This window comes from Vulpes lagopus, unplaced genomic scaffold, assembly GCF_018345385.1.
Source record: "Vulpes lagopus strain Blue_001 unplaced genomic scaffold, ASM1834538v1 ctg48, whole genome shotgun sequence".
Classification (NCBI taxonomy): Eukaryota; Metazoa; Chordata; class Mammalia; order Carnivora; family Canidae; genus Vulpes; species Vulpes lagopus.
The window spans coordinates 241,739-262,597 of NW_024570855.1; the positions used below are offsets into that span (position 1 = coordinate 241,739).

At 49.6% G+C, this 20,859-nt stretch overlaps 1 protein-coding gene across 13 annotated transcripts in view; it reads right to left on the reverse strand.

The window, feature by feature from the left end:
- Window positions 1-20,859, reverse strand: part of LIMCH1 (LIM and calponin homology domains 1) — a 302,543-nt gene that overhangs the window by 233,359 nt on the left and 48,325 nt on the right. The window contains exon 1 of one of the 13 annotated variants that reach the window (XM_041742402.1): window positions 6,561-6,693. The exons of the other annotated variants lie outside the window; for them this stretch is intronic. The gene's annotated coding sequence lies outside the window, so the exon portion shown is untranslated. Of the gene's footprint in view, window positions 1-6,560; window positions 6,694-20,859 lie in introns of those variants that run through there. 13 annotated transcript variants of the gene reach the window in all.

The following is a 20,859-nucleotide window of genomic DNA, read 5'->3' on the forward strand; positions in this document are numbered from 1 at the left end:
GGTATTAACCCTTTGGGCGATGCTGTCTTATTCAGTTTTATTTGTGGCTGATCAAAAGAACCATGAAACTAGATCAGAAAATCACGCACCCACTTCCACTGCCTGCTTAAAAAACCTCTATAGGTATGTGCTCCTTTTAGGGTCTCCAAAATGTCCTGTATTTGAGCAACCACGTTTTATTTATTTTTTTAAAAAAATATTTTATTTATTTATTCATGAGAGAGAGAGAGAGGCAGAGACACAGGCAGAGGGAGAAGCAGGCTCCATGCAGGGAGCTCGATGTGGGACTCTATCCCAGGACCCCAGGATCACGCCCTGGGCTGAAGGCGGCCCTAAACCACTGAGCACCCCCCCCCCCCAGGCTGCCCCCAGGTTTGAAGTCATGAAAGATCACTACCATTTAAGACGGCATCCAGCCTAGTAAGCCTCAGAATTCACAGCAGAAATCCGGATCCATTAGCTGTCACCCAGCCCTGTAACACTTCCCTTAGGAATGCAAGGCCATGGTCAAGTGCCATCAGGTCCGAACAAGGACAGAGGACCCCCTAGATTTACTTAGCAGGAAAGTGGTCAGGGGTGTGGAAAAAATGAGAGTGGTTCAGACAGGAAGGCAGGGCTTGTTGGTTTTTCTGGTTTCCAACTTTACGCTCTTCTTACCACTAGCCCTCACTGCTCACGAAAATAATCGCTCAAAATTCGAAAGAACATGAGAAGAGAGTTATAAGCTCAGAAAGGGAGTTAACGGGACTCAGTCTACACGGAATCTAACAAGATGATGAGTGAGGGAGAATGTAAACAGAGGAGAGAAGAGATACACGTGATTAAATAAGATCTTTGCTAAGTCAACTATGGTTGTTACTCCAAGAGAATTCAAAAAAAAATTTTTTTTTGCAAGTAAATGGAAAACCGATCCAACTATACGCCTTCCATCTCCTTGATGCATTCCCAGGAGATAAAATGCAGTGAAATCCTCTGAAAACCAGTAAGCACAGTGCTAGTAGAGAATATTTATTGGGTGCTTGTTACATGTCAGACGGGATTGGCGTTTTCTAGAAACCATATACTCAACCCTTTGAAACGGTTCTTAAGTTCCTGGTTTCACCGTGAAGAAACTGAGACCTAAAGGGATTATGCAACTTGCCCGAGGTTCTACAGGTAGCAAGAGGCCGGCCCAGGCTTCCACGCGTGTCTGGATGGCCAGAAGGCCTTCCTCTCCTACCAAGTAGAGGACGCGGTGCGTCCCAGAGCTTGGAGACCTTCCTCCGAATTCTGCAGAGATGAACAGGAAATGAATTACACAAGCATTTTTCATTTCATGTCTAGACTCTAGGAAACAACCCATAACCCACTAGGAAGCAGACAAGAAGCATGGGGCTGTGAACCCGGCCCTGAAAATGCCTCTGAGGAGGACGGAGAAACAACAATCTGGACATTCAGTCGCGGTTTAGAAGGTCAGCACCAACTTCGGACAGATGTCCGGGACTTTAAAGGACAAATTTGCTTGTGTATTGTGCTGAACTGCCACACTCTCAACCGGGGGCTCACACTGCTGGTTTATTTCCAGTTTCAGCACTGAAGGTCACATAGAGGAAAAAAAAGAGAGAACCAGTTGGCTTTCAATGGAATTTTGGCTGAGTTTTCAGCCAGCATGTAATAAAGAAGTTATTCTCCTTGGGCGCATTCAATTTTTAGACTGCTAACGCATGGCAAACACACAGAAACTCTGTGTTTCAGAAAGATTCTAAGGAGGACCCAAAACTGGTGTAAAATCAGGGAAAGCCAATTTTCCTTAAACAGATTTACGTCCTGAGGATCACGTTGTAGCTATCTGGTGACTTTTGGAAAATAATTACAAAAACTAGAAAAATGGGATAACAAAGGAGACCTTCCTGATCTTTTTTAATATAGAGATCATTTTTAACCGTTTTTGCCTCATTGTTACATCTTTGAAATTCCTACATAAAGCTGTTTCCACTAAACTTAATTTCTCTAGGACTAGGGTCCACCCTACTCATTTCTGTGTTCCAAGCGTGCATTATGGTATCCGCCGTGGGGAAAGTCTGTGGTAAGCATTTAGTGCTGTTCACCAAATATTTCTGATTTCTCTCCCTCCAAGAACATGAGAAGATCATGCCTTCCTGCCTGCTGGACGTAGGCATGGCCGCTGACACGCCTTGGCTCGCCTTTTATCAACTGGCCACTGAAACGTGAGTGCAAGTAATATCACTTCTAGGACAAATCCCTTAAGATGCCGTACGTGAGTCACCATGTTTCGTGTCCTTCCCTTCACGTGGTGACTGACAGCAGTCCAGATGGGGAGGGCCCCCCCAACAGCCATCCAGGACTGAGCTTCACCCTACACCAGCCCTCCACAGACACGTACCATAAACAATAATGAAAACTTGATTCTCTTTTTAAATTCATTTTTATGGGCAGCCCCAGTGGCGCAGCATTTTAGCACCGTCTGCAGCCTGGGGCATGACCCTGGAGACCCCGGATCGAGTTCCACGTCGGGCTCCCTGCATGGAGCCCGCTTCTCCCTCTGCCTGTATCTCTGCCTCTCTCTGTGTGTCTCTACGAATAAATAAATAAAATTAAAAATAAATAAATAAATTCATGGATCACGACCTGAGCCAAAGGCAGACGCTCAACCACCAAGCCACCCAGGAGTCCCGAAAACCTTATTCTCTTAATAACTGAGATAGGAGGGATCCCTGGGTGGCGCAGCGGTTTGGCGCCTGCCTTTGGCCCAGGGCGCGATCCTGGAGACCCGGGATCGAATCCCACATCAGGCTCCCGGTGCATGGAGCCTGCTTCTCCCTCTGCCTGTGTCTCTGCCTCTCTCTCTCTCTCTCTGTGACTATCATAAATAAATAAAAGTTAAAAAAAAAATAATAACTGAGATAGGAGCGTTGTGTGTTACTGCGGCATGACCTAGCACACTCCAGGTGATTAAAAAACAAATTCTAAGTGAAACTTTTCAATGAAGAAAACTCAAGAAAGGAAAACCTGAAGATGATAGGTGGAATGACCACTGCCACTGAAACCGTGGTTCTTTTTTCATAATCCCCTACAAGTGCAAACCTGAGAATAGTGCCCTTACCCCAGCCCGACACGAGCACTACTACAACCAAGCCGACTACTGGTTTAAATGGAGTCAGCATCCTGCTGCCGAATGCCCCTGCCGTCAGCACCACCTCACTAGGACACTAAGGTCTGTAGAGAACAGCCTGTTCCCATCTTTTATGCCAGAATAACAGGTTTGTTCCTCAGAAACGAGTACCCTTCACTCGATGACCGAACACCGTAAATTTATATTTAATAATATATTTAATAACACATTAAATATTATATTTAAATGAATTATTTAAATTATTAAATTTTTAATTTAATAAATAAATTTAATTAATAAATACACAAATTTTTAATTTAAATTATTATTTAAATTATATTTAAATAAATTATTATTAAATAGTATATTTAATAATAATAATATCTGACCAAGAAGTCAGAGCACTGGAAGCAGAAACCAAATGCTGCTTTATAGAACAAGAGCATTTAAGGAGCCCAAGGGGAAAATGAGAAGGATAAAGCAACACCCACCCCCACGTGCACACACACCATACATGGAAGAAAACGGTTCACCGACGGGCCGTAATACCAAAAATGTGCTGTGCAGTTAGGCAGAAAGAACTCTGCAGCCACATGAGCCCGACCTTTGCTGGGACACACCTGGAGCACTCGCACCTGCTCCTTACGCTGCTGCTAGCATCCTAGGCACACCACTGCCTCCCTTCCCCAGTGGGTCATGAATGATGAGGCCCCTTCATGTGCAACTTAGAAAGGGAAAGGATGGATGGATGGATGGATGGATGGATGGAAGGAAATCAAGAATCAAGAAAGAAACACAGCCAAACGTTTGAGAGGGAACACATGTAGGAAACCCATGAAGGTCCCTAAGGCAGCGGTGAATAACCACCTTCATGAAGCAACTCAACTCCTGCCTCCCAGCCTCAGCCTTGCCCTCTTTTTTCCTTTTTTTTTTTTATAAATCTATTTTTTATTGGTGTTCAATTTGCCAACATACAGAATAACACCCAGTGCTCATCCCGTCAAGTGCCCCCCTCAGTGCCCGTCACCCAGTCACCCCCATCCCCCACCCTCCTCCCCTTCCACCACCCTTAGTTCATTTCCCAGTTAGGAGTCTCTCATGTTCTGTCTCCCTTTCTGACATTTCCCACTCATTTTTTCTCCTTTCCCCTTTATTCCCTTTCACTATTTTTTATATTCCCCAAATGAATGAGACCATATAATGTTTGTCCTTCTCCGATTGACTTATTTCACTCAGCATCATACCCTCCAGGTCCATCCACCTCGAAGAAAATGGTGGGTATTTGTCGTTTCTAATGGCTGAGGAATATTCCACTGTATACATAGACCACATCTTCTTTATCCATCATCTTTCGATGGACACCGCGGCTCCTTCCACAGTGTGGCTATTGTGGACATTGCTGCTATGAACATCGGGGTGCAGGTGTCCCCGCGTTTCACTGCATCTGTATCTTTGTTGCCCTCCTTTTCCATTCGCACCCAGATAATGACAGATCCCAGGTGTGGACTCTGTAATCTCTCCTCCATAGTACCTGAAACCACGGTCTAGCTGTTGCTCCAAGCGTTTCATTAAAAACAAGCCAGACCCATTGACTTCCAGAGTTGGGACGAACCTACAGGAACATCTAGCCAGCTGACTGGCACCTTGTACAGATGGGAAGGTTGAATGACTCGCTTAAGGTCACACACCTGAATAGCTGTAAGCCGCTCGGGCTCTGCAAACCATCAACAAGGACCGACTCCTTGTTTACCTTCAGACTGTCGACCTACTTGCTCTCTCTACCACTTTTATTTTCTCCCCGTTAAGTAGCTCTTTTCACTTTCAATCAACCCTAAGGGATCTTGACATCAATCAACCTCTCCTGGCATTTCCCCATCTCTACCTCTTTTTAGTTCATGTTAACACAAGCTTATAGAGCAGTTACTACGCGCTGGGCATTGTTCTAAGCGCCTTAGAAATATTGACTTATTTAGGGGCACCCGGCTGGCTCAGCTGGTAAAGGATGCAATTCTCGATCTTGGGGCTGTGAGCTCAAGCATGTTGGGTACAGAGATTACTCGGTAACAAAATATTTTTTGAAAAAGTTTTTTAGGGGGATCCCTGGGTGGCTCAGCGGTTTAGCACCTGCCTTTGGCCCAGGGTGCGATCCTGGAGTCCCGGGATCGAATCTTGCATCAGGCTCCCTGCATGAAGCCTGCTTATTCCTCTGCCTGTGTCTCTGCCTCTCTCTCTATCTATCATAAAAATAAATCTTTTAAAAAAAAGTTTTTTAAAGAAGTATTAATTTATTTTATCACCATGATGGGGGGGGGAGTACTATTATTATCCTCATTATGCAGATGAGACGCAGAGCAATTAAGTGACTTGCGCTCAGTCCACCGCCAGCAGCAGAAGACCACGTAGACTGGGCTCGGAGTTGGGTTTTTTAGCACCGTCCGCCGCTCCGTTGCTGCATCCCCTTCCTTCCCGAAGATCAGAAAGTCAACGCTCCCCCTGCCTCATCGAGAGGTCACCTTTGAAAAATACGACTTTCAGAGTAATCTAGCCATTGGGCTGTTAAGACCACCCAAGGAAAACTGCTTATTTTTCCCTTGCACACATTCTGGAGCCTTTTTGTTCTAAAGGCAGAACACATGGAGGGGAAAAGAAATCAGTAAACTATTCTTTTTTTTTCCCACACGGACTGACCATTTGGTGTGTAAACAAGGTGAGGAAACTGAGCTAAGCCCCGAGGACTAGACAATGTGGTACGAGTTAAAGATAAAGCTAAACTGGGATCCCTGGGTGGCGCAGCGGTTTGGCGCCTGCCTTTGGCCCAGGGCGCGATCCTGGAGACCCGGGATCGATCCCACATCAGGCTCCCGGTGCATGGAGCCTGCTTCTCCCTCCGCCTGTGTCTCTGCCTCTCTCTCTCTCTCTGTGACTATCATAAATAAATAAAAAATTAAAAAAAAAAAAGATAAAGATAAACTTGCGCTGAATTCATCGGGGATGATTGATTGGAACCTAACCGGGGAACTCGTGTGTTTGTTCAATCTGAAGAAGGAAGGAGCCCTGTTTTGGTAAGATAACCTTAAGTCTGGCTTCTGTTTTATTTTTGTTATGTATTTTTGTAGTTTGGGGGTATGAGCAGGAGTGCAAAGGTCTCCTGGCTAAAGCTCCTTTGTTAAGATCCAGAAAAACAAACAATCAACAGCGATGTTTTGGAACATCCCAGAGCTGCCCTGCACTCAAATATTTTACCTTCCATTTATTTAAGGAAATGACCACACAAAGGCTTCCAGAATTGTGTTTGACCCAGTGGAGGTCACTACACGGGACCACACCGTATTCTTGCATAAGACGTGGAGAGGGCAGTAGGGTAGGAAGGAGGAAATGGCCATGCAGACTGATAAATACAAAACTGCCCATTCTCTTGACCCTCGGGCAGACAGAAAATAAAACCCACCTTCTGCGAGCGTGGCAAGAGCAGCTTCACCTCGAAGGCAATCTTTACGGGGTACTTGGGGTGTGCGTGACGAGGCCATCCTCTGAGTCGGAAGAAACAGACCCCAGGCACCCCACGGCAGAAAGAGGGAAGGGACAGTAAGAGCAGTGGACGTTCTCCAAAACTTCAGATTTCAGCCTCAAAATGTCTCCCTCCGCAAACTTCCCAAGAACTGTTTAAACGCAGTTTAATAAAAATAAATAAATAAATAAATAAATAAATAAATAAATAAATAAATAAAATAAAATAAAATTCAGTTTAACACCCCCGATCCAAAAAAATAAAAAATAAAAAATAAATTTAAAAAAAAGTCCCTGATCCATCCATTCCCTGATCATCAGCTGCTGGAACTGGGAGGGGCCAAAGGTCGATCGATCATTGATCGGCTTGATGCATGGGCATGCGTCCGGGCCCAGGAGCCGTGAGACCCGCCGGTGTAGACTGTAGCACCCCTGCTCCATCGGCGGCCTCAGAGGCGGGCGGGCTCCCTACGATTTCAACAAAAGCATCAGGCAGGTGTGTTTTTACGTGGCAAGAGAAGTGAAGGTATTTTACCCACTGTCCCTCCCGTAATGATCGCTTCTCCTGAGAGTGAAACCGACCGCTGCTCGAAGGCCGTGGGTGCTAAGCATGCAAGCCCGCACGGGTGCGTGGTCCCAGCGAGGCCCAGGAGGGCCGCCCCGGGCTGTCAAGCTGCGCGCGGGGGGGGGGGGGGGGGGGGGGGGGGCTCTTCTGAGCCCCAGGCGTTCCTCGCCAACCCCAAGCCTAACGGGGTGGGGGGAGTCCCTGGTAGGACACGGCAGTGCTGTGTGCAAACAGCCGGGGCACAGGTCAGATTCTTTACACCTGGGGAATCAGCTTTTCCAAATCTCATCCCAGGCACGGAAGGCGGGGCCGCGGCGACACCCTCCAGGAGGAAGGCTCGGACCGGCGCTGCTGGGGCCCGTGACATCTCTAGGGTCGCCGCGATCCGGTGGTGACCCGCAGATCTCACGTTAGTCCCCTACGGGACACGCATACGGAGCCAGCCTCCAGCGGTCACGAGCAGGAACGCAGACATCCGCTGCCCACGCCCCTGCGCGCGGACGTGACGAGGCCTAAGAGCCACCTGCACTTCTGTGGGCCCCGCGGGCACCCTCGGTTCCGCCGTCAGCCCCACTTTCAGACCAGAAGTGGCCACGTGCGCACGAAGGGCCCGAGGGGCCGCGGCACGTCTTGCCCCCGGCGCCCGGCCGCCCGGAGGCCCCGCTTCCCCCAACAGCCACGAAGCCACGAGTCCGAGGGCCCGCGCGTGAGCGGGAGCCCAGGGCAGCCCTGGGGGGACGGGACGGGCCGGGCCGGGACGGGGGCTGGGGAGCAGCGCCCACTGACACCATTGTGTTGGGGAAGAGGATGGCGAGTCCAACAAGTTGCAGGAAACAGGGGCAGCAGGTGACAGGACTAGCGACAGTGGCAGGAAAGAGCCGCTGAGCGCCGGGAAGGGCCCCGGGGGGAACGTGCATCCGTGGGAAGAGGGGTAAGAGCAAGAGCCGAGGCCAGAACCGCTCCCGGGTGCTCCGGCCCATGCCGATCCGAAGCCGTGGCCTCTGAAGTCCACCTGCCTCGTGTCCCAAACCTTCCTAGGGGTCCGCACAAGAACGGACTGGGCTCCTCTGGATTTACAGGCCTCTCAGCTCCAGGGCCAAAGCCAGGCTGCTCGGGGTCGCGGTAAAGGGCGGGAGGGACCACGAGGGCGAGCGGGAAGCTCGTGGCTGTGGGCAAACACTTCGACAGCCAAGGTCACGGCCACTGGGGATGCGACAGGGGCGCCCGGATGGACAACCACAGCGGGAGACCTCCTGTCTTCTGGAGACGCAGACACGCCTCCAAAAAAAAAGAAAGAAAAGAAAAGGAACACAGATTTCCTCCGGGAAACAAGACAAACGGTACCAACGGCCACTCCAACCCCGAGGAATCCACGTCCGAAGGCCGCAGCCGGTGGCAGCCACGGACGCCAGAAGAGCTGCGAGCCGTGGCCCCCAGCTCCCAGCGCACAATCCCCGAGGCCCAAAGGCCCGAGACACCGAGTGCGTAGGTTTGCTCAAGGCTCAGTTTGTGACAAAATCTGACCTGAATTTGCCCGAAGCTGTGTATTCTCTGCATTTATGCAACGTGACCATTCCCGCCATTACAAGGACAAAGAGTCCATGTGTTTGCGCAGCAGGGGCCGCTACTCGGGGTGCCACGCACGGCACAGTCTGCAGCCTGGAGATAATGTGGAAATCCCTGGAACGCGAGACGCCCTCGGCCCCAGAGCTCAAGGGGTGGCCATGGGTCCGTGCCCGGTGCAGCTACTCCACGCTGCCGGGAAGTCTGAGACACGCACCTGGGCCGGCGGGTAAGCGGTGACAGGCGGCCCCTTGTAAGCGCGGCGCTCGGGTCCCGCAGCCGAGGCCGGGCCGCCCCGTGCAAGCTGTGGTCGGGCAGGGCCACGTGCAGTGGGAGCAGCGTGGACTTCCGCGGCCAGAGGGGGGCACTTCGGGCCCACGGTCCCACACACACGAGGCTGCAAGAACGGGACTCTGGCCACGTCCCAATGCAAATAGGGGCCGGGGACTACCGCTGACGCCAGACCCGCGCCTGCCCTCCCCCTGCCGGGGCCCCTGTGGCCACGTTGCTTAAGTCTTGCAGAAACCCAGCGATACGGAAGCCGTGGGTGATCCCGCGAGGAGACCCGGCGGACGCAGCATTGACCCGAGGCCACGGAGCCGTCCCTCCTCCGCCCACCCAGCCAGGGCTGCCGTCTGGAGACAATGGGACGCTCGTTTCCTTCCCTGGTCAGGGATTGTCTCTCCCCATGGGACAGGTCCCGGGCAGGCTCTCAGTCACGGGGGTCGGCGTCACCGGGGCCACCCGCCCGCCGCCTGGACGACACCAGCTGCTCTCCGCTCCGGCGCCACTGAAATCACCTCCCACTGCATCTCCAAACACAGTCACGCGTGTTCGCGACCATGACTGCCTCCGACTCGATCTGAAACACGAGCGCGCTGTGGAAGCTCAGCCCCACGGGTGCCCTGGCCACGCATGCAAATCTCACACGCGCTGGGCCACGAGATGGGGCCGGGGACGTCCGGATAGGTGTCGTCGGAGAACGGCCAGGTCCCGTCTGGTGACAGCCCCCGAGGCCCCATCCCGCCTCGGCACCCAAGCCCGGATGGAGGCCGATCCGTGGCCACCTCCGATGCGTGGCCGCAAGGTCACCCCAAGTCAGGGACACTCACGGGACCCACGACCCACCACTTGCTGTGGCCTCGGGAGCTGGGGAAGCCCGGGCCACCCCGCCCGGTGCTCCCCTCGGGGCCCCGCCCGCATCACCCCCAAGCGCCCGGTGTGGTGGACCCAGGGCCAGGGCTGTCCCTTCGGCCGCCGCCTTGGAGAGGAAAGTCCTGGCTCCACTCGGAGCCTGCGCCCGAGGGGCAACCCTCTGGCCATCCTGCCCGCCGAGGCCCAGGGCGCGGGCACCCACGCAGCAGGCGCTACTGGTTCCCACGCTGGCCGCCGCGGGTGAAGACACAGCCACCTTCTATTGCCCAAGCCACACGAAGTCACAACCTGGCCGGGCCGGTGGCTCCGCAACACAGCCAACGAGCCCCCCACTGTTTCCCTGGTCTACTGCAGGGGTCACTTTCTGTGTCTGAAGAAACTAGGGATTCTCTTTCTTCTTGTTTCTCCTGTGTCCTTGTATACACTTTCAGATTTAAATATTCACCTTAAAAATTTTATTTGAAATAAGGTAATGCTAGGGGATCCCTGGGTGGCTCAGCGGTTTGGCACCTGCCTTTGGCCCCGGGTGTGACCCTGGAGACCCAGGATCGAGTCCTGCGTCGGGCTCCCTGCGTGGGGCCTGCCTCTCCCTCTGCCTGGGTCTCTACCTCTCTCTCTCTCTCTCTCTCTCTCTCTCTCTGTGTGTGTCTCTCATGAATAAATAAATAAAATCTTAAAAAATAAAATAAAATAAGGTAATGCTAATCGTTCAGGTAATTTCCAAAGAAAGGGAGACTATCTGGGGAGTGACCGCCAGAGCTCACCACAGAAGACAAAGCACCCGCTGTGATCCACGCATCTCTGTTCATTTTGAGAATCGCGTCCTTTGTATAGTTCTGCCTTCAAGGAAAGTCCAATTGACCGTTTCATTAGAAATGCCATTTCCCGTCTTATGCTTTCCACGCTCATTATGACATCAGCAAGCAGACAGAAGAGGACCAGGGGCAATTCTAAAACCATCAACAAAAGTAACATCAGAGGTCATTTCAAAATAGCTACTATGAGGGGCGCCCGGCTGGCTCAGTCCGTAGGCTGTGCACGTCCTGACCTCAGGGTCATGAGCTCAAGCCCCAGGTCTGGTGCAGAGTTCACTTAAAAAGCAAACAGAAGGGGATCCCCGGGTGGCTTAGCAGTTTAGCGTCTGCCTTTGGCTCAGGTCGTGATCCTGGAGACCCGGGATCGAGTCCCACGTCGGGCTCCCTGCATGGAGCCTGCTTCTCCCTCTGCCTGTGTCTCTGTCTCTCTCTCTGTGTCTATCATGGATAAATAAATAAAATCTTTAAAAAAAAAAAAAACTACTCTGAACCTCAGTTTCCCCATATGTAAAGCAGGGCTAACAGCTACTAATAATGTGCTAGCTTATTGTTATAAGCGTAAATGTCTTAATATACTCCTTTCTGGAGTCCTGTTTTAAGATCAAAAACAACCGTTCAACACAAGGCAGAGCAGAAAGCTCTCCAGACTTAGAATCAGGAGACTCACGTGGGGTGCAGCTCTGCGAATCTGCTTGGGCAAGCCAGTCGTGTGGCCCCCGGCGTCTGGGTCACCCCCACGTAGTCTTGGTTCTGGCCCAGGCGCTCCTCCGAGGGGCTTACCCACGTGGGCCTCCTCTGCACGGCAGTCCTCTGAGGTGACTCCTGGGAGCCCCACTTCACGACAAGGAACCAAACCACAGAACAGTTAAATAAGTCACTCCGGGTCTCACGGGTCGGGGTCTCACAGGTCGTGGTAGGACTAGATTCAACGCTCAGACGTTTAGCATCGTGGCACTGACAGTCCTCATGGACACCGTCAAATGGTGAGAACCACTGCGGTGGTTGTAAGGCCCGAAGATCCAGGCCAAGGTCTATGTGCTATGCCATGTGAGTGTTAGTCATCGTGCTGTCCCTTCAGGAAACCTGGCATACGGCACTCGGAATAAGGTCTACAACAACCACGACTGGTAAGAATAAATTCAAATTGGCCCACATACAATAAAATGTGCTTTCTCCAACATTCTTTGCAATGAGGAATCTCTATCATCCAGCTCTTGGCAGCCACAGGGTAACACCTGCTGTCAAACCTTCCCAAGCCAAAGCCATCTCTTCCACGCTCTGCACTATGGAGCTAGGGAATTTCAGCGGACGACCTGCCAAGATGTGAACACATCTCAGGAGCCTCCTGAGGCTAGTGTGTTGGCCCTGCCTTCAGGGCTTCCAGAAACTCACCTCCTTGGGGAGGAGGAACTGAGTTAAGTAAACCCAAGGCGTGGTTCGTATTCTGAAGTCTTTTGTCCAACTCATCTATCAAATAACTAAGTTCTAGCCAACTCTTGAAATAAAGTTGGCATATAATGGAACGCAATTAGCCCTCTGGTAATCTCAAGAGGCCCCAGGCTAGATTCTGGAATCATCTTGTTTGGTCCTACACCCTAAATCCAAACCATGGCTCCAGTAGGTCTTTACTCTGGCCTCTACTGCCAATGGATTTTTATACAGATGATATGGTGACGACTTCAACTAACAGACTTGCAAAACTGTGGTGGAGAGAAACATTTTTTAAAGCCCTACTATTTAATTTATAATATATATAATACTATAATATATATAATATAATAATATATAATATATAATTATAATATATAAATATATAATATATGATATATAAAATAATATATAATTATATTATATATAATATAATAATAATATATATAATAATATAATTTATAATGGCTATTATCCATCAAAGCGCTATCCTGGCCAGTCTCGCATGTTAGCCCAGTTAATCCCAACCACCTGTGAGGCAGGTATCCTCATCCTGCCCCACCTTTACACACGGGAAAGCTGAGGCCCCCATGTCTGGCCAACAGTGTCCCCCTAATTTCTCATCACTCAGGTCTCAGCTGAAAGGTCAGCCGGCCAGCGGAAGGCAACAAGTCCCCTCCTTCTCACTTCTCAGACCCCCATCACGTCATCTTGTTGAGTTTTATCCACAGCACCTGATCTTATCTGAAATCCTGTATTTATTTAGTGTCTGTCTCCAGCAGAATGTCAGTTTCTGAGAGCAAACGAACTTGTCTGCCTGGTTCAAAGTTCAGTGACAATGAACTCAATGGCAGTCACAAGAGCTGGCAAAGAATAGGCACTTAAGTATGAGAGGAAGGAAGGAAGGAAGGGGGGAGGGAGGGAGGGGGGACGGAGGGAGGGAGGGGGGGGAGGGAGGAAATGCAGATGCCTCTATAAATTTCTCCATTAGGAGAAAGGTTTATTTTATGCATTAGAAGGAACTTTGTGACTTAGAAATGATGTCACATTCTGAGGCACATAAACGAAAGAAAGTTGTGGGCAGCCCGGGTGGCTCAGCGGTTTAGCACCTGCCTTCGGCCCAGGGCGTGATCCTGGAGACCCGGGATCGAGTCCCACGTCGGGCTCCCTGCATGGAGCCTGCTTCTCCCTCTGCCTGTGTCTCTGCCTCTCTCTGTGTCTCTCATGAATAAATAAAACAAAATAAAATAAAATATTTTTTAAAGACTTTATTTATTTATTCATAAAGACAGAGAGAGAGAGAGAGAGAGGCGCAGACACAGGCAGAGAAAGAAGCAGGCACCATGCAGAGAGCCCAACATGGGACTCGATCCAGGGTCCCCAGGATCACGCCCCTAGGCCGCAGGTGGCACTAAACCACTGCACCACTGGGGCTGCCCTAAAATAAAATATTTTAAAAAACGAAAGAAAGTTGTGAAATAACTGGAAATTCAGAAGTAAAATGAGTGGCCTAATCTTTTTGGGGAAAAAAAAATGTTAGCCTGATTCTTTGTGAAATGTGGGTGATTTTCAATCCCAGAGCCATTGCACCTTTCAGAGACCTTTATCACTGGTAACATTCAAAACCTCTTGAAATATAGGTTTATTTCCCGGTTGGTAGTTGCTTATTGATTGCTCTTCACTGCTCTCCCTTCCCCAGCAGCACACCACACAGCACACACCCTGTCAGCCCTGTAAAGCCTGAGTTAACAGAGTTGCACGGTCACAAGCAGCATCTAAAATTGGAATTTGGCAGCCTGACCACACGCACCAGCCCCGGAATCCAGCAAACATCTGGGCCAGCGAGTGTGAGAAAGTTCTGCAGTAACAAAAGTTTCTGAAGCAACAGTGAGGGCTGCAAGCCCAGGGGCAACAAGGCGCCGGTGCCACCAGGAGGCCCAGCAACCAGGCCTCACCGCCTGGGGTCGCTCCCGGGAGCCTGGCGGCTTCGTGGCACCGCCGCGCCCGGTGACGGGCACCGAGGCGAAGCTGCACAGCTGCGTAGTCTCCCCCCGTGCGCGGGTGGCTGCGGATTCCTGTGCCAGCTGCTGAACAGCAGCTCACCCCGCGCAGAACCTTCTGGCACACTGGTGGGCGGCCCAGGCAGGTTTAAGTTTTACAGCTTCCGTAGAATGTAGGATAGTCACTGGGTTCATTAGATTTGTGAAAGGTAGAGGTTTTGTTTGCTGACGGAAAGAGGCACTCGCTGGCTTGCAAGCTCTAGTCCCAGAGTCACCGAGGTGTCACGCTCCCTGCGTACTGGCCAAATCTGTGCGCCCCTCACCGGTACTGCGAATTTGAAGTCTAGTGGATTCCCGAGACCCAGGAAACACGAAAATAGCGAGGAGGGAGAGAAATAAAGAAGGAATCTTGGGTATTTCTTGTTTTGCATAAGAAACCAGAAGTTTCTTTTGGTGACAGCCATCATCCGCCGCTTCATTTCGTTAACTATAAAATATGTTCATTGTAAAAAAAAAAAAAAAAAAAAAAAAAAAAAAATATGTTCATTGTAAAAAAAAAAAAAAAAAGATGTTTCCAATCAAATCGAAAAGTGCCCTACGGAAAGCAAAAGCTCCCCCACAGATTCAGTCCCTAGAGGCAACTGCTGATGATTCTTTGGCAGATGACCTACCCGGGGCTTGCTCTTCTCCGCTCACGATATGCCGACGGCACTGTCCACGCTCACCTTCCACTTGCTCTTTATCCACATCCAAATCCGTCTGCACCTCTTCCTAAGCTACGCGCATACTTAGTTCTCCTCCATCTGTAAATCGAGAATGCTGCCAGCCTGACGGGAGGGGGGGGTGTCACAAGGATTAAAGGAGATATTTGTTAGACCTGCAGAACAGGACTTGGCGCATCATGTAAGATTCAGTGACTCTCATGACCATCGGCTGCACAGTATTACACGGTGTGTACCTGGCGTCGGCCCTCCAGCAACGCCCTCGTGTTAGAAGTCGCAGTCGTTTCCAGCTTCACTGTTACAAACAGCTCCGCGATAAAGATCGTAGCTTACATTCCAATATGACGACTTCTTTCATATTACCTTCTATTGCCCAGCATCCGAAAATTTACAGAAAAAAAAAATATTCACATCTGTCCACTTGGGTTGACATCGATGCTTTGCAGGAGACAAATCAAGGTGCGAGGCTCAACGGAGAGGCAAGGACGTTCAGGGTTCAAAACACGGAGTAAGTTGCTTAAGACCACCCAGCAAGTCCTGCCTCCACCCTGGCCACGTACTCGTGCAACCGCCTTTACGACATCAGTGCTCACTGCCAGGCCCCGTGCTGGGCACCAGGAATATGAAGATGCGGACAAGGCCCTCAGAGGACCTCCAGGCTAGCGGGTAGGCAGCTACTTTTGTTTTTTAGTAACTGTATGGTGTTCCAAGCATGACGGGAGGCACGTGCATGAGGAGCAGCCCCAGACATGCGGACAAAGGAGGTGATGCACGGCGGAAGCACAGAGGCCTCCGAGAGCCGGGGAGGTTTCCAGAAGCTGTCCTCCAGAGCTGAGCCCAGATGCACGCACAAGGATGGGCCTCCCCCCCCCACCCCCCTGCTTCTGGCCCTGGTCTGCTTCTCCCGCACCACGTTATCTCATAAACTCAGAGAACCTAGCTCACGGAGGCCTGCAAAGATACCATAGCCAGGCTACTGCCACCAAATTTCTCTCTGAGGAGGGAATAACAGAGGGGATGAAAAGCTTAAGGAACATTTCACTTTAACTGGATGTTTAAGGAAAAAAAAAATCATGGGACACATGGGTGGCTCAGCAGTTGAGCATCTGCCTTCGGCTCAGGGCGTGACCCTGGGGTTCCGGGATCAAGTCCCACGTCGGGCTCCCTGCATGGAGCCTGCTTCTCCCTCTGCCTGTGTCTCTACCTCTCTCTCTGTGTCTCTCATGAATAAATAAATAAAATCTTTAAAAAAAAATTTTTTTAAAAGCATCATCTCAATAAATCAACACAATATTTCCACGAAACCAGGATGCTCTCTCCCTATTGTATGTATGGGGGAAACGAGCTTGAGGGGCATTAACTACTAAACGAGAAGATTAAGTCCTAAACTAAGATTCAATTTCAAATCTCACATTCCTGACCATTGTGTTACGTGTACTTTCCTTTTAATCCATAACAAACTTTTTAAATATTGTGAATGTAATACGTGCACAATACACTTTAAAAACATAAACGGGGGAGCCTGGGGTGCTCAATCAGTGAAGCCTCTGCCTGCAGCTCAGGTCATGACCTCGGGGTCCTGGGATCGAACCCCGTGTCCGGCTCTCCACTCAGTGGGGAGCCTGCTTCTCCCTCTCCTTCTGTCCTTCCCCCTGCACATCCTCACTCGCTCTCTGTCAAATAAATAAAAATTTAAAAAGAAATTAAAACACTGAACAATTTTCCTCTTTTTTAAAAAGATTTATTTATTCTATTTATTTGAGAGAGACAGTGAGAGCACACGCAGGGGGAGGGACAGAGGGAGCAGGAGAACAGGCTCCCCGTGGAGCAGGGAGCTCAACATGAGGCTCGATCCCTGGACCCCAGGATCACGACATGAGCCAAAGGCCGAGCCACCCAGGCGCCCTGAACAATTTTACTCTTTATATAGAGAGAACCACCTGCAAGATGTAAGTTCCTTTAAAGCACAAATTCATAGAACCTAATCATCACAGCTGGCTGACATTTGAATTCGAAACTGGCACCCTGACTGCGCTCTATGCTCCCGAAATCAGACGACCAGGACCAACTTCAGACAAAGGCTTCCGCGACGGTCAGTCGATGCAGCAACACCATGCATCACGTCTCGTCGGGCTCCAGGCCCAGCATCAGTCATGTTCACGACAAAAACGGCAATTGCCCAGGATCTGTCATATGGAGTCATGGTCCAAGCTGCGGCCAAGTCGAGGCACGTTAGCCGCGTGTGTCTAAACATCTGACTCTCATCACGACGCGAGGGTCAAGGCGGGCACCAGAGGCCTGTGAGTGCTGCTGTGAGGGCAGTGGTTGGGAGGAACACAGACTCCGAGGGGTGACGCCGGGGTAACGTCTTCCGAAAGTTTAAGGTCATCCACTGTCACTGGCGGGTGACTTGTGTCTTCCAACACTTCCCCTTCCTCTCGCGGAGGATGCGGCTGTGGCCGGTGTCGTCCAGCCAATGACGTGAGGCAGAGGACGGAGGAGAAGATTCCGTGGGAGTCCCTCGGCCCTCAGTGGTTTTCCTATTATTCATTGTTCTGTGTCGTCCACACACGCCCGCTTCCTGCCTCCCCTGTCCTGTTAAGATGAGTAACTGCGGATTATTTGGTTTTTTACTCCTTCCCAGATATTCTGGGGAATGAGTTATAATAAATCTGTAATCTAATCTCTTCTCATATAAACATACAGAACTGAAGTTTAAACTAAATATATTTATTACCCTCCGATGATATTTCCCATTCTACCAGGAAGGAGGGAGGCACGGCCCCCGCCCCTTACCCCAAGGTCAACCTCAGAGCCCCACACCAGCGTCCAACCTGTCATCCTCCGCCGTCAATCTCCCCTCTAGCCACTTCCTTCTTAGAAACCACAGCAACCTCTTCTAGTCTTTTTTTTTTTCCTCCTTTTATCCAATTTATCCTCCTTCTGTTTGAGGTCAGTTTTCCATTATGTGGAACTGATCTGGACATTAACCACCCCACAAGCAAAACCACAGCAGCCACGAGTGCAAATGGTACAGAGGTTAGCATCTCGTCCTCTCTCTTGGTGTTTACGTTCCATCTCTGCTGTTTTCTTAAAAGTTAAACCGTAGCTGGAATCTTCAGTGGCTCCATGAGACTTTGAACCCTTTGGCTGGATGATAACCTCTTGGAAGTTACCTTATGGCATACAAGAGCTCTGCTTTTTTTTTTTTTTTTTTTTTAGCTTACTCAGCCTACATGCTCTATATAGTAAGATGGTTCTTTTTATGGTTTTATAAGACAAAGGGGACTTGGTGGAAAATAAGTAATGTCACTGGAAAAGTCTGAACAATCTACAGATCCATATGTAAAGGAGAAACAAATTTCACATTTATCAGGTACCAGATACTTCCACATTTATGATTTCAATTGACCTCAGAGATGAAAGTAAGTAAGTTCATCCCGGCCCCCCGAGCCTTTAGGTCAGGCATGAGGGTCTCCATCCTCCTGGCCTAGGACCTGTTGCTTACACAGGTTGCAAAGCTGGAAATCTGTTTACCCAGAAGGCACAAGTCAAGCATATTTGAAGGCAGAGGATATGTTTCGATCCTGGCTCTGTCCTAACTACCCCACAGCCTCTTGGTCAACTCCTCTGAGCCCTCAAAGGCTGATCTCTCCATCGGTAAGGCGCCATTCTAATACGTGACAGTGTTCAAATGTAATGCAAAAAAAAAAAAATTCTTCCCTTTTCCCTTTTCCCATTCATGCATCTTTCTAAAACACACGCACACATATATCACTGACCCAATTACCATACTTTTTTTAAATACTGCCCTAAATATTAGTATTGTAGAGTTTCCCATCTGACCTCTATTTCCCCCTACAACTGCAAAACCTCAAGTCACTTAGTATCCTTGACTAACCTCTACCGACAACGGAATTACCTACAAGTCTTCAAACCTGAAGAGTGAAGAAAACATATGGGTGGAAATAAGCAGTTCGGCACTGAGAACAACAACTGTCGGATATCTTCGGTACGTAATTTCATTTATTCACAACCTCTCATTCTCAACTGGACTCCTTCTTAGACACATTTGAAAATATTTGGCTCCATGACACAAGAGGAAAACCAAGCTCCACGTGAAATCTTCAATAAGGACCAAAAAAATCGCTGCTCGGCGGCACCAACTCCCGTGTGTAACTCTGAGGATGGGAGCTGTGGGTCTCAGGCTCAAAGGACAGGGAGGAAACATTTTTTAAAAAGAACTTGATTTAAGTTGGATCTAGCTAATAACCTCTGCCAATGGAGTTGGCTTTTAAAACTATACCTTCCCTGCAATCTGTTTATGTTTTGTTTTGTTTTAAGATTTTATTTATTCCTGAGAGACACAGAGAGAGGCAGAGACACAGGCAGAGGGAGAAGCAGGCTCCATGCAGGGAGCCCGACGTGGGACTCAATCCCAGGACTCCAGGATCACGCCCTGGGCTGAAGGCGGCGCTAAACCACTGAGCCACCCAGGCTGCCCAACTGCAATCTGGTTTTTTGGGGGCTTTGGGGGGTTTTTTGCAATCTGTTTTAAACAAGAATTTTCAACCTGTGTCAGGGCTAGGTTTTCTTTCTTTGCAAGTTGAGTTCATGGGCAGGCGCAGGGCACAGGAATGGGTGGTAAAAGTGTCAACCAGGCCATGAACCGGACTGTGGCCAAACCAGAGAGAGAGGAAAAGGCGAGGTTTGAAGGTCTCTTTAAAAGCCTTCAAGGGGGGACACCTGGGTTGCTCATCGGTTGAGCCTTTGCCTTCAGCCCAGGGTGTGACCCCGGGGTCCTGGGATCGAGTCCCACGTCGGGCTCCCTGCATGGAGCCTGCTTCTCCCTCTGACTGTGTCTCTGCCTCTCTCTGTGTGTCTCTCATGAATAAATAAAATCTTAAAAAAAAAAAAAAAAAAGTTGTTAAAAAAAATCTTCAAGGAAGCTCACTGAGAAAATGCAAAACAACGACATAGTAATTTTTGGCTGATGGCTACTAATGATGACTGTGGCCATGATGAATTAGAGCACCTCAAACAAAGGAACAGGTTATAAATAATATATAATAATATAATACAGGGTTTTGTGTAAGTTTTTTTTTAAGTTTATTTATTTATTTATTTATTTATTTATTTATTTAATTTGAGAAAGTGAGAGAGAGAGCAGGGAGCTGGGGGAGGGAGAAGCAGACTCTCCACTGGGCAGGGAGCCCGATGTGGGGCTCGACCCCATGACCCCCAAGATCGTGACCTGAGCTAAAAGCAGACACTTCAAATGCCTGAGCCTCCCGGGCATCCCTTGTGCAGGTTCTTCTCTATCATCCCAAGTGTGAAGCTTAGTGACTTAACAACTTAGGCTCTGGAGCCAGACTACCTGCCTTCAATCCCAGCCTGTGTTCCTGACATGTCTGTAAACTCAGCCACTCCACGCCTGTGTCCTCCAGTGACACCATCTCAGAGGATGTTCTGAGGACTAGCAAGTGAATGAGCACGTGTCACATATATGGAAGCGTGCCTGGTACCCTGGTAACGTGACCTATTGTCACCTCCCATCATCATCATCATCATCATTGGGTGACGCTAGATCTTCTCTGGGTGCCGATCAAGTTCACAGAATTTTAACTTCCATTAGAGTTTACACATACACACACACACACACACACACACACACAGATTTCCTCAATGAATATCCAACTTGGAAGGGAAAGAGACATGTCAGAATGGTTACTTCCACGCGGAGCCATGAACGACAGAGGAGGAAGTCACTTCTAACCCTGGGACAGCACAAAGACAAGCCATAAGGACTCCCAGGTCCATGATGGGTGGCTTTGACAAGTCATTTAACCTTGAGGAACAGCTTCCTTTCTCATCTGTAGGAGACTGCCTGCTGCTTCTTCTCTCTGTGACACTCCCTCCGTGTCCTGCCTCTCCCCGCCCCCGGCTGCCACATGCTCCCCAACTCTCTCCACCAGATCTTGTAGATCTCAGT